General features: G+C 44.4%; 1 protein-coding gene across 1 annotated transcript in view; it reads left to right on the top strand.

Moving 5' to 3' along the window:
- The first annotated feature begins 611 nt into the window (after positions 1–611).
- The window catches only part of LOC105565472 (transcription factor hamlet-like), a 31348-nt gene continuing 17918 nt past the window's right edge, over positions 612–14041 (top strand). Inside the window, exon 1 of the mRNA XM_012018716.1 lies at positions 612–1525. The gene's annotated coding sequence lies outside the window, so the exon portion shown is untranslated. The remainder of the gene's footprint in view (positions 1526–14041) is intronic.

Below are 14041 nucleotides of genomic sequence, written 5' to 3'. Positions count from 1 at the left end.
AGCCGTAGGAGAGGAGAGCACTTACCTTACCGACGTCTCTCACGGTTAACACGCAGGGGAGCTCCCTCCGCTATATCTCTCCGCGTGCGTTCTCACATACACGTAGAAACGGGGCGCGCTCCGATATACGTGCACGCAGACGGCGCGATTCCTCCCCCCTCCCCGTGTGTGTGTGTGTGTGTGTGTGTTCCCCGGTTGTGTGGCTCACCTACCTACCTACCTACCTACCTACCTACTTACTAACCTACCCGCACCGCGGCCTACGGATTCAGTCTCCCCGCCCAATCCGACGGTACCCACGGCGCGGTACGTGTGTATCCCGCGTGTCTGTGTACGGTCACGGCGCGCATGTGTGTGTACGGTGTGTGCGCCTGTGCGCGCGCGAGACGTTCGTACGCGGCATCGCCCGCCTCACACATCGGCGCGCGGCTTACTCACCACCGTACGGACCACTCCGCTCTCGTCGCGTCTCACGAATCTCCTCCGTGAGCGCTCACGGTTCACGCTGATATTCCGCCTCGTCCGCGGCACGAGGAAAAGAACGAGAGAGACAGCGCGAGGGTGGGAGGGGGAGGGGGAGGGGAGGGAGATATCACACGCCTCAAGAGAGGACCTGGACAACGGAGCACCAAACGATCGCCGGACGGTGGTGAGCAACGTGGTTGCGGCTCCTTCCGTCGCTCCTCCCGTCAGAGAGATCAACAGTCAGGACTCGACTGTCCTGTCGACGCGACGCACGCGCGCGCCTCGATACACATCCGGGCCTCGCACCGAGATCGCCAGTGTGGTCCCACAGCGATCGCTCATCCGGATTGGACCTCTCTTCACAAGATCGATTGCCGCCGTTTGGCGCCCGATCGGAGCACGAGGACAGAACGAGCTCTAGTCAGCAAGAAGAGAGAGAGAGAGACAGAGAGAGAGAGAGAGAAAGAGAGAGAAAGAGAGAGAGAGCTGTCTCTCTGAGAAAACGGGAGGCTGTCTGGTGCGGTGTGTGACACAAAAACAAAAAAAAGGGACACGCGTCGTGCATCGCCGGAGCGGGAACGATCGGAACCGTTATCCGAGCACGTGGTTGCGGTACCACGAGGTGCAAGAAACGAGGAGGCTTCCGGTGGATCCTGGATGTACTATCGTTGAGGAACGATCCGGCACGGGTCGGCGGAATGTTCGTGCGGACGTTCCGGTGTCTAGTATCCTCGTAAGGGCCGACGTCTTTCGCGCGCGTGGAAAGGGCCCCGCGAAAGAGGGAGAGTGATCACGAAGTGTGAGGCCAGTGTGTTGTTGCAAAAAACAAGTGTTCCCTCAGCATCCAGCCGCCCTTTCTCTCGCCACCCCTTCCGCCCCCGGTATATAATCTGACTTTCTCCCTTTCCCTTTTTTCTGCTCCCTTTCCTTTCACGCCTCTTTCTACCTCGCTCGCGGATTGCCTTATGAGCAGAGCAAAGGTGGAAAAGTGTCGCGAAGCCAACGCAAGTGCGGGAACCGCTGTCACCCTCGGCTTCAAGGTCGTGGCATGACGTATAAGGTAAGGCGATTTACGATTTTCTCTCTTCCCGTTGGTCGTCACGACACCGGGACGCCGTGTGTCGTCGGTGTATTCCTGCGCTGCTAAATATTTATGAGTGTCGTGCGCTCGGTATTTTCCAGAGAAGAACCAGAGCGTTTATGAATCATTCCTATTAATATTCTTGAATATTTCCATCAAATGGCAAATCACATCAATCATAATCTTGATAAAACAGTTTAAACGTGAAATAAGATGGGAGTAAAGAGGCACTTAACACCTTCTGGAGAGACACGACTTGTCAATAAAGCGATGGTTCGCGCAGAGCTTTTATTCGCAAATTTCTGTGTATTTAAGTCAGTCTAGCAAATTAATTCGACGGATCCAGTTTCGTAAGCTATAAAACTAATTTTATACAAAAACCGCAATTCCTGTCTTCCTATCCAGATTGTTACAGAAATGCTAATATTAAGAAAAAATCCTTACCGATTGAATCGTGCGTCCGACGTCGTCGACGAAATCTCGACTCGTACTCCTGACGCCGGCGTCCCGCGCTCCCGGTAATTACGGAGTTCCCGCGAAATGCAGACGCGGTGTCGCGTGCGCAGCAATCTGCGAACAGGAATATTGAATAGCAATAGGCGGAGACGGGAGAGATTCATTTGAGTGAGAACAATCGAACGCTCACGAGCATTACCGCGCACGTTGTCCGACGTTTTACTCGTTGTCGACGTCTCGCCTGACAAGTGCGAACGTTTCGTCAAATATGACAATTAAAATTAATTGACAGAACGCCTACACGTTACTCCGCTACTCAATTCTTTGTGATTTGCAATAGATACGTCATGTTTGTAGATACCGCAATATTCTGCAAAAGCCATCATTCAATTGATTCAAATAATTTTATATCATTCAGATATACAAGTTTTTCTCTCGGAGGTTGTCTGGATTTCCCGAGGGGTAAACCGCTGAGGGCATTGTGGTGTACAGTGACGGACCGAATGGTTGCGACGCTGTTTTTAATGAATTCAGGAACGCGCATTTAGATTCAGGCTTACGTTCCAAAACATTTTCTCGGAGGAAAATTTTATGCGGGGTCTACAAGGCGAGTCTCAGAGTCACGGGTCTAAGAATAGTCGATTGGTGAATTCTTGTGTGTCTGTCTGACTGAATTGACCAATTGCACTGGGAAAAGTTTCCATCGGCTAAACCAATTAAATGGCGTTTCCGATGATTAATCTTGCCGATTACGTTTTCCGCGAGGGAAAAACCGCTGAGGGCATTGTGGTGTACAGATTTGCGGCATTACTAGGCTTTTTTGGGCATTAGTCTGGGCATTAGGCCTTACTGGAGTATTATACACTGAGAAAAATATCCGATTAAATATAATCGGATAATCCAATTACATGATAACAAACGGATATATCCGATTAAATTGTATATCCGATGAAAAATTTGATCGGTTTTTCAATCAAATTTCATCGGTAATTGCATTTCATCGGATAAATTTCATCGGATATATCCATAATATAATCGGAAAACGTAATCGGAAAAATTAACCATCGGACATACTATTTAATTGGTTTATCCGATGAAAATTTTTCTCAGTGTAAAGATAAAATAGGATAAAACAAGATGCATAAGATAAAATAAGATAATAAGATAGTGTGATGCCCACTGGGCATCAGTGGGCATTGGTGTACAAGATTTTGCTCAGCGGTGTCCCCCTCGGTTTTCCGATTAAATTATTGATATACCCGATGAAATTTATCCGGTGAAACGCAGTTACCCCGGTGAAATTTCATTGAAAGACCGATCATATTTTTCATCGGATATACAATTTAATCGTACACATCCGTTTGTACGTAAGTGGATTATCCGATTGTCCTTAATCGGACATTTTTCTCAGTGGACGGTCGATTATTCTTACGACTGCGACTCCGAGGCTCGCATTGTAGACTCCGCATACCTCGAGAAATAGATCGGAAATGCTCGGAACAGTTTCGGAATGGCCACCGAGTGAAATATTCCTCGGAGAAGAAGATCTGGAACGTAACCCTGACTTTAAATGCACGTTCCTAAACGCAGTAGAAAAAAAAGGTGTCCCGGCCATTCTGCCCCTCACTCTACAGGTCTGCGGCATTCCTAGGCATTTGTTGGGCATTAGTGAGCGTTACTTGGCCTTGCGGGGGCGTTACAAAGAATCCAAACAGATAAAACCAGTGAAACGAGGTAAAATAAGATAATAAAATCAACCAACGTCGAATTTTAATGCATTAGTAGGCATTGGCGCACGTGAACGTGGTCAGCGGTTTACCCCTTGGAATTTCGGTTTATTTCTCGCAACTTTAGTGGCTAATTTAGTAACACGAGTTCGAATAACAACAGTACAAAAATTTGTACAAAACACTCACGAGCGTGGATCGCGCGCGCTTTCTCATCGCGGATCTTAACACCGCGGAGATCGTGGCCTTGCGTGGGGCGTTATAAAGGAGTCTAAAAAGATAAAAGCCAAATGAAACGAGATAAAAATCGCGTAATGCAATTAAAAGGGACGCAAAGTCACGCCCATAAATTCGCGCGCGAAAACGCGTTGGACGTCTAATTCGTTTCGAGACCAGTTTCCGAAGCCGCGCTTGCGATCCCGCGCAAGAGCGAATCCGCCCACGCTCGTCCTTATATCACCGAACGGTTCGTTTTGCCGCCCAAGGAAGCAGACGTTGCAAAAGCTATGTTCCTGCGTCATCCCCGCCGTTTCCTCGTTCATAAATTTACGTGCCTCCAGGCGCCCGCGCGCGCGCGCGCGCGCTCGCGACTGCGCCCATTCGAGGGACACAGAACACGTAAGATTATACCGATACGCGGCGCGAGACACGGGAGACCCCGATAAATATGTTTACGTTGGACGAAATAACGCAGGCCGCATTTACATAATGCAAACGCAAAAGTGACGGACGTCGAATCACGCGACAGTCGCGGTAGTCACGAAATCTCGTTTGTACAAACACATCTGAGATATTTTAATTATTAAGTGCCAAAAAGTAATAGCTACGTTGAGATTCTTACAAGGTCGTAATCGCCGTGAATATCAATCGGGGTGAAAAAAAAGGGGGAGGACGTTCCTCAGTGAACACGGAGCGTCAATTACGTTGCATTTGCGTTGCGGTGCCTCACTCAACGACGTAAATATAAAATATAACACGTGTGTCGCATTGTTGTGATTTTCTTAAACACTTATTTAGAAGCGGAATGAGCGTTTGAACGGAAAAACCGGAAATTGTGTAAAAATGAGACACAACCTTGCGAAAGAGATCAGATCGAAGTGCAACGTAACCGGTGCTCGGTGTTTACTGGGGACCGTCGGTGAAAACTGTGATAGGACCACGCAAAGTTCGCTCCATTGTACTTCTCTCGCGTCAAATCGCTCTCGGTGTGTATAATGAAGGTGACGCGAGTCAGGATGTTCGACTAAGTGGCACGAGAGATACACCGGAGATGCATTATTCATAGCGCACGGCTTGCGTCGATAACACACGCAATAGACGCGCTACCGAGCGCGCCGGCGACGTTAACAGTTAATTGATAACAGGTAAGTCGAGCGCGGGACGCGGCGAGGATTTTTGTTGCCGCCGAGAGGCGATGCCGATCTCGATATAGACCGACCGACAACGCCGTTAACAGTTATGTGAAACCAATGCGGTCGAGAGCGGCAGGCCGGCTCTTGTCCCGTGGCCTATTATTTTCTTCTCCCTTGCACGAGCCTGCCTCGCGCTCTGCTCGCCCGATCCATCTCTGCCTCGCTATCGGCAATTTGTTAGAATCGGCTCCGTACGTGCGCCGACGCACCCATCGACTATCCGTACGCGATAAATCGCAAATTACGACGGGCGCGAACATCGCGCGCATCGCACCAAAGTAATTGTAAATAATACGCGCCGGATCGCCTGCCTCTCTCGCCTTTGGGAATTACGATCATTTGTGCGAGCGGAGAGGATTCGTACAGGTAAATCTCGCGCGGGTAAGATCCCCCGGATCTTCCCACCGCTGCGAAATTGACTGACTCACGAGACCGATCGCAGGAAACTCATTGAGGGATCGTAATAGTTCGCGTCGTACTTGAAATCGATTATGCGTAACGTGTCGTTCGATTTCGGCAATTTACACGCGGAAAAAGGAACGACGTTGTATCAACAGAATCGGTGTAATTGAAATAAAATCGTTGAGACAACATCGGTATTAATCAATGAAAAATATCAGCTTGTTGTCTCAATAATCTGGATGTTTAGTTCAAGGCTTAAAATTAAAATCCATAGCAAATACAATTGAGTGAATTATTTGTGTTTGCGGCAACCCGTGATGTTAACGTTAATTCCAGCAACTTCATTTTGTTTAATTCAATAGCATTTTTTTCCGTGCGCAATCATAGAGGAAAGTCCTTTATTATGAGATAGGATCTCAATATGGAATAACGCGGTGCCTAGAAATCTGTTTAGTGGAAAGTTCGTTGTTAAATTGTGTAATCGTTGCGAAAAAAAAATATCTGTGATTGAATTTGGGAAACCTGCTATCTTGTACCAGGGGACTTTCCTCTATCTGGACTAAAGGCCAAGAAGTATACGGGCCTTCTTCTTCCTCCAAGAATTCTTGGCCCTCGATCCAGGTGCTTGTTTGCGCAACGAGCGATTCTCCTTTTGTTATTAAATATATTATCTTACGTATTGAAAAACGAGCTCTCGGAAGATTAAATGTAGAGTCGAATAAAGCCAGAGGGTGATCGATCAGATACGGTTTAACACGCAACACGCCGTACGTGACGACTCCGCCTACTCCGTTTTTCTCGTCAATCCCATCCTTGCAAAACCGTGCGGGACGTGGCGGCGTCAAAGGCGATATTACGCGAACGACATCGGGATCCTACCCTCCCTCGTTTTTCCTTTTTTTCCTTCGCGTTGCTCAACAAACGTATACAAGCGGTAGGCCGGCTATTTGAATACGCCGGCTATTACGAGAATGGAGAGCACGACAATCATGAGAGATTCCCAGACGTTCGAACAATGTCCTCACCTCGGTCCTGGACTGGCGCAAACGGCAATAAAACGGGCCCCGAACGACATTGCCGTCACCGAGTACCGGCCATTAAGTTCCTCTCTGCCGCGGCGATCCTACCAACCGGTGTCTTCCACAATCTGCAGCGATACACGCACTGTCTTAATATTAAATAATCGCACGATCTCCGGATATTCGACGCGTCATTAAAGCGCATTTTTTTTAACGTTTCTATCAACTCGAGCGTTGTAAAGTAAGCGCTGGACATTATTTTAAGTCCGATATCCTTTATTTTATATTTGCAAATTAATTTTCCCCTTTTCAACCCCTGTCGATTTATTTATTGCACTTCAGTATATATTATATTTTACGAAGTCCTCGTACGAGCTGCATTTAAAATTTCTTCAGGCTCTTTAAACAATTTTACAAAATTAAGCGAAATATTTCAAGTCCGACAAGATTACGATAATTTGATTTAGGTGCGGTTTTACCAACGTCGTTTAACTCTACGCTTAGCTTAATTCGTTCTTTGTCTCTTTCGAAAGTAACAGAGTTGGAAAGAGACAAAGGACTTTTTTTTAAATTCTCTACGGGAACGACGTGGACTACGCTGTCATTTGGCGTAAAATAGAGACAAAGAACGAATGAAACTGAGCTTAAAGTTAAGCGACGCTGGTGAAACCGGGCCTTAATGTGTTTATTAATGCCAGTAGCCAACCGCATGTCGGTGAAAAAAATGATTGGAGTGAGCGCAATTTTTTTTTTACAGCGAACGGATTCACTCTGCGATGCAAATGATCTCCGCTCGAAGAACGGGGCTTATATAAGAAGTCGTTTAGGAGGGGAAAATTGAAATAATTTCAATCGTCTTTTTGCCTATGGCCATAAATGTAAATTCGTTTCGCGACGAGGCCGGGATCCTCGGTGGCATAAAGACTGATGCGTGGGCCCGCGCATGCCGTGTCTATTTATACATTCTCGCGCGTACAATGGACTCGCTGCCTTTAAATTAAATTCGTGCAGTACCGCAATGCCATTGTTAAATTTCATTGCCGTTTAGAAACTCCGTCTCGCGCCACGGACAATCCACGCGGGATTCTCGGTTAAACGAAATTTACGATTCGCATTCGAGTGACAGTGCGATACCGTAATGAGCAATCACGATAAGCCGTTTTACATATGGTATCTACAACCCATTAATAATAGCTGCAGATAAGTTCGAGAAACTCAACGTTATCTCGCGATGTGGCCGCCCGCAGGAAACACGCGCAAACCAGTTTGCGAAGAAAATTATGAGCGCGATCCGCTAAAAATGTCGGACCGCGCCAAAATCCTTGCGAGAGATCGATCATAAAAGGCGTTTACGCTCCGGCGATTTAGTCGACTGCGTAACGGGTCTTAAAACGCTCCCAAAGATTCAGGACAGAGTCGAGTCTCCTCGAGCCTCTATTAATGCCGATTCCACGAATTAAAGCATCGTGTCCATGCTAGAACCTGGTCCAAGTTCCAGTTTCGAGAAATTCCGAGCTATTCCATAAAAGCTGCAAGTTGATTGGCCACACGTTTCTCGGAACTAGAACTTGGACCAAGTGTCCACGATGCTAGAACCTGGTCCAAGTTCTAGTTTCGTGAAATTCCGAGCTATTGCATAAAAGCTGCGAGTTGATTGGCTACAGGTTTCTCGGAACTAGAACGTGGACCAATTTTTAGCACCGTGGACGCAGGCCTTTACGTATTGCCGCTCGCGACGGAAATGAAAATTCGCAAACTGCCTCGTCGTGGAAGGTGTGCGAGAACACCGGAGTGTCCACGCGTTGCATCCCGCCGAAAGATCGTTCGGCGGCAGCCCGAAACACGAAGCTGACGCTTTTACGACTGGGCGGCGACCACTGAACATTACTGCGGACGTGTGATTTTTTTTCCACTTCGGTCTTGATTTATGTCTCGAAAGGACGAGGTGCACCGTTTGAGCAAACTGCATATTAAATTAGCCATTCTCCGGCGAAAAAAAGAAACGCGAAAATTATAGACCGGGCCGCGCCGGCGAGCTTCTTAGCTCACAAAAGTACAAACGAAGCGCGCGCCCTTGCGCAACGAACTTAGCGCGAGGTACATCGTGACAATTGTACAAAAAGCGCATTGTTCGTCATTTAATTGTGGCGAACGGACTCGACGTTAGCCTTGTGGCACGGCGAGACTGCATCGACTGCATCTTCGAGTGGACAATGCGGCGACCTTGCCTTCGTGGAAAGATAATTGTAGCGCGTCGAGATGGAAGCTTAAATTTGAGGCCACAGCCTACATTCGTGATGTAAGAGCGGCGATAACATCGTGCGGTGCGTAAAGTGGCAAACGGAGATGTAAAAAAGGGCCGAGCGGTACCTACATCGTTTTATTATTCAACGCATATGTATGCGCGCCACCACTTATCCCATACACGTTGACCCTCTTACTTCATCTTGCGATTCACTGCGGCTTCCCCGGCTCGCTATCTCGCTTAATCGAACATCTTAAACGTATCGTACAACTAAATAAACATTTGCCAACAACAACGACTGCGATATCTAATTCGATCTCCGCGGTTAAATCGCGCGGAAAGTACAGCAGTTTGCACCAAAATTAATGAGAGAGTTAATTAAATTAATTGAATCCGGTGACTCTCGGTGACAATGCGCTACATTTGCTGATCATGACCGGGTTTCATAAAAGTCAGTTAATTGTCGGTAATTAAGCAACGTACCGCAGAAACATCGAGCGATAAGTTATTCAATGCATACACGATGTTAATTTCACTATGAATCATCGGAAATATTTACATATTGCGATTTTTTAATAAAAAACTTGGGACGCAAAATTGCTCCAATAAGAATCTACAATTATAATGAATGTAAAAGATAATTGTAGCTTAAAATACATAAAGAGTTAGACGTCCAGGTTCAAACCCTAGCTGAGGTAATATTTTCCACAATAAATTTTCTGTATTATTAAAAATGCCAGATATGGTCAAGAAAATACTGAAGCTGTTAATTACTGCTGGCAACTTGAAGAATATTCTTATTAGTAAATTATATAGAGTTGTAGTATATCATCCACAGAAAAAATTTCCGGATCCAATGCTATTACACTTGATTGTATCATAAAATAGGATCGATGTAGCGCAAATCGTATTTATTACAGAAAAAGGAATACTATAATCTTAAATGAAAAATTCTAAAATCCATAATAAACTGATAGTACTTAGCGTCATTTGTCGAATATCGTGTGCCAACCTCTGGTAAGTCGATCTTTTTTAATTCGATAGAGGAGAATAAGAATTATTGATTTCATTTTGATATTGTCTTGCTTTTATACTAAATGAGGTTGTGAGAGATACAAATGCGTCAAGAATATTTTTGTCTCGGTAACAGAAATCCTTTCTGAGAGTGATCCAATGAAATGAATGCATTGTGTACAAATTTTTGGTAGAAGGATGAAAATTACAACAGATCAATGCCGAAACTCACAATTCGATCGCGCGATGACGAGGAGAATCGACCGCGTTCGCATCAGGTACGCATGTTTCTGATTTGCTTAATCAGCCCTCCGTCATCGCTGAAGGTTGCGCACACTTGTTACTTCTTGCTCGTCATTGCGAGACGAGCCGCCTTCCGCCTTCGCATTGTTACATGCGAACATAATCGTGAATTGAAATCGAAACCAGCATCTTAAGGCGGTCAGTCATCTGACAAATTGAAGAGGGTATGATCGTGCACGCTACAATTTCGGTTGCCTGCTCATTAGCGATCTTTTGCAATGGTTATGTTGAACACGAGCGATAAACTTTAGTTAAACACAAATCTGAGAATACAAAAGAAACTTCTGCAATCTTGATACCGCGAACGTTTATTTACCACCTTGAGATACTGTTACTCGCGTCATTTGCTTATCTATCAACGGACGCAGGAATGTAGTGGACGTTACGAGATCGCCGATTTGTCAGGCTGAAAACGAAAATGTTCTCACGATCGATGCGGTCTATTAACGATCTACCTGCTCATTAAAAGCGCAGAAAATCTTGGTGAACGTCGCGGCACCCTTCAGAGAGGCTTGTGTTATCCCACGCATCCTTTCACCAATTTTCGTTTCGTGCATCACCAGTCGACGGCCTTGCGATGGTGTTCGAGTACCATTTCGTTCCAAGGTTGCGGGAGCACTAGTAATTTATTAGATCGTTGATTACACCGTTTTCAGGCGTCATATTTTACGAGAGCTACCGTGACTTTTGATCAATTTTATGAGAAATCATAGTCAATTGCATTAATATAATAATTAGGAAATACACATTGAGCGTTTAAGACAAAGAACAATAAATACGGCTATCTTTCGATTTCGCGCGATAAAATTTTAATCCTTTTATACTTAAGGTTTTGATCGAGAAAATATAAATGTGAATCAAGTATATACGTATATTTGATAATAATTTTAACGCATTGAACATCATAACCAGGATTCGTTCAAGTACAACGCGGAAATTAATGAGTAAACATAAATTCGTACAAAAACAAACTGTTCACGAAGTTCATAACTTTTAACAAATAATTAGCGCCTCTAAGTAATTTTTTAAAATCTCAGTTTTATCAACATTTCTGTACCTAAATAGTAGAAACTGTCGTAACTGCAAAATTATCGATTTCGATGTCTTCATTTCAACTGAACGCTGTAATTAATTATTGTATTATTATCTTTTTGAAGAAGATACTTTTAAACAAAAGAATGTTATGAAAAAGCAACTTATACAAATGCAAGTTAATTTTGATTCTCCCGTATAGATTCACTGAACGTCAGTTGTAACAGTTGACCTCTCAGGTACAGATTTTATAAATATACCTTGAACTTCTAATTAAAATTATATGATTATGCCATTATTCGTTATTAAAATTATTTCTGTCCTTGTTAGTTCTTCTTTCTCCATTTGCCATCAAATCGTTTTCCTTTTTCACAAATCAAAGAGATAGAGAGAGACTTGAAATTTTTTTCCAAAAATTACAAGGCGATCGATATAAGAAACGCACTCTATACCTCCCTGAATATTTTCTACTCGCAAATGCATCGCGAGAAAAGAAACGTGACGATGACTAAAAGGTCGCCGGAGCGCAGAAAGAAATGGGCCACGAGGCTGACAATGCCCCGACGGTATAAGGCCCTCGCGCTCTCGTGAGAGAGAAGAGGCGAGGAGGAGGAGAAAGACAAAGAGATGGTGTTGACTAACAAACGATGATTTCGTCGTACTGCGTGAATATTTCATGAGGAAACGGTCGGAGATGCCGCGTAGAAGTTGGGCGGTACGGCCGACGAGATCGGCGGATCGGCAGACGATCGAGCGTGGAGAGGAGACGAGATAGATGCGTTACGGCCAAGAGGGACGACGAAGAGGGAACGGGACGATCGCGGAAGAGGACGGAAGGCAGATCGGTGAAGGAGGAAGGGAGTGCAAGTGGAAGGGAGGTTAAAGAAAGGGAATCAGGCCAACGGCTGGGCAATAACCGGCCCCGGAGGAAAATTCATGAAAATCTATTCCTGATTTCGTGGCGGATCGCTGTATATACTTATGCGCAATATGGAAGAGTCCGTGTAATCCTGTCGGCGATTTCAAGCGATCGAGCAGATTCCCCGGCTTTCCTTGTACGCCTGGCAAAAAGTTCCACACCCCGTTGCCCGTTTCGACGCGACGAAGCGATCGCGCGCGATTTTAAAACGCGACAATTACCCGGGGAAATAATTAGAAACCGAGCGCTATCTAATTTAGTGAACGAACGAACGTTATACACGCAAACTGACGACAGTGTAAATTATATTTTATACGTTAAGTGTTCGGATTTGATAACGTAATTTTTTAATCGTCGCAAATAAAAGTAACAGAAATATTTGTTAACTGCGCGTTCATTTATGATTTCATTAATTTTCTAATTTCTAATGTGTCCTACAATTTCAACACTTAACACAACGTTTCGATGAAACTTTAATGACCCTAAAAAAGCTGAGCTTTTCCAACTGAGAGAACATGAATTAGCGAGCCTACGCATAAACCGTCGGAAGAGTTTTATGTTAATCGAGAAAATCTTCTCTCATTAGTAATCATTATGGAAAGCGGTCGGCAGTATTGAAGCGCGATATTAAATCGAATGTTTAATTACGCGGTCGCTTCCTGACTCGCGCTCGCCCGACAACTAATAACGTGCTAATCGATTAATTAGGAAGGCACTTTCTAGAGCGTCCAATTAAATTACGTTCAGCCCATTCGGTCTCCGTGTGCCATCGCTCACGGGCGTTCCCCATTTATTTTCTATACTGTCGCGCCTCTCGTTTTCTTATTCGCGGTCGATTTCACTCCTTTTAAATCACAATCGCTCGTTAAAGATGAAACTTTATTTGCTCAATTACGAACCGGATCGACCGTTTGTCGAAACGCGTAAACAAATTCGAGCCTTGCGCAAGCTGAATTTTATTTTGTCGTAATAACAGTATAACGCTTCGTCATGCGAATTATATGTGTTTCTAATCATTATTGTCTTCGTTTTGCCATATTTACGTTGGTACACGTTAGAAGATCATTTTTATAACGACGCGGTAGAAAATATTGCACTTCAAATGCTGGTCTGAAATAATGACAGTTTAATTTCACTAGACAGTTATTATACAGTATGTTGAAGTTCTAGGACAATGTATCTTTGAATTATACCGTAATTGTACAATATTAACTTGTTGATATGAACCTAGCAATTTGACGGGACACTTTTATCAAAAATGTTAAAGATTTATACTAGGTAGATTTTATGAAAAATCTCTCTGCTTTGACGTAACATAAATTACAACTATTAAAATTTTCTACTTAAGTAAACGATTATGTTTTACGAGAGACTTTATGAAGTAACTTGGCTGGATATCAAGACAAAATTATCTTCTAACAAATCTCAAATTAACCGTCAATTCCTGAGGAAATTGTTCTGATAGCGGAAACCCAACACGGCTTGGGGCCGGTTTCTCCAGCCTCTTGGTAAAAACTAACAGTTAAATATATTATATGTTTGTTTTTGTCTCTGAAGGAAAAATAAAGACACACATATGATTTAACTATTAGTTAACTTATCGAGAGATTGGAACAACCGGCCCTTAATATTCTTAAGGCCAGTTTTACCAACGTCGCTTAACTTGAAACTTAGCTTAGTTCGTTCTTTGTCTCTTTCCAACTGTCACTTTAGAAGGAGACAAACGTGAATTAAACTAAGATTAAAGTTAAGCGGCGTTTGATGAAACCGGGCCTCAGATAATAAGATAGAAAAAGATGGGGAGAGTCAACTGAACTCTGGTCAACAGTTAACCGGCGTTTGTGAAACTGGCCCTTAATAGTCAGCGGATGCCCGGCGAGAGTCGCTCGCCGTTTTGCGCGGGCAAACATCGTATTCGCCGCGTTCGCTTTTCATCGGCCGCACTAACGGGCAATTTCGCAAACTC

Source organism: Vollenhovia emeryi, unplaced genomic scaffold (assembly GCF_000949405.1).
Source record: "Vollenhovia emeryi isolate VEMERY1.0 unplaced genomic scaffold, V.emery_V1.0 DF939152.1, whole genome shotgun sequence".
Taxonomy (NCBI): Eukaryota; Metazoa; Arthropoda; class Insecta; order Hymenoptera; family Formicidae; genus Vollenhovia; species Vollenhovia emeryi.
Note: the sequence above shows the minus strand (reverse complement) of the source record. Positions and strands in the feature narration are given on the sequence as shown.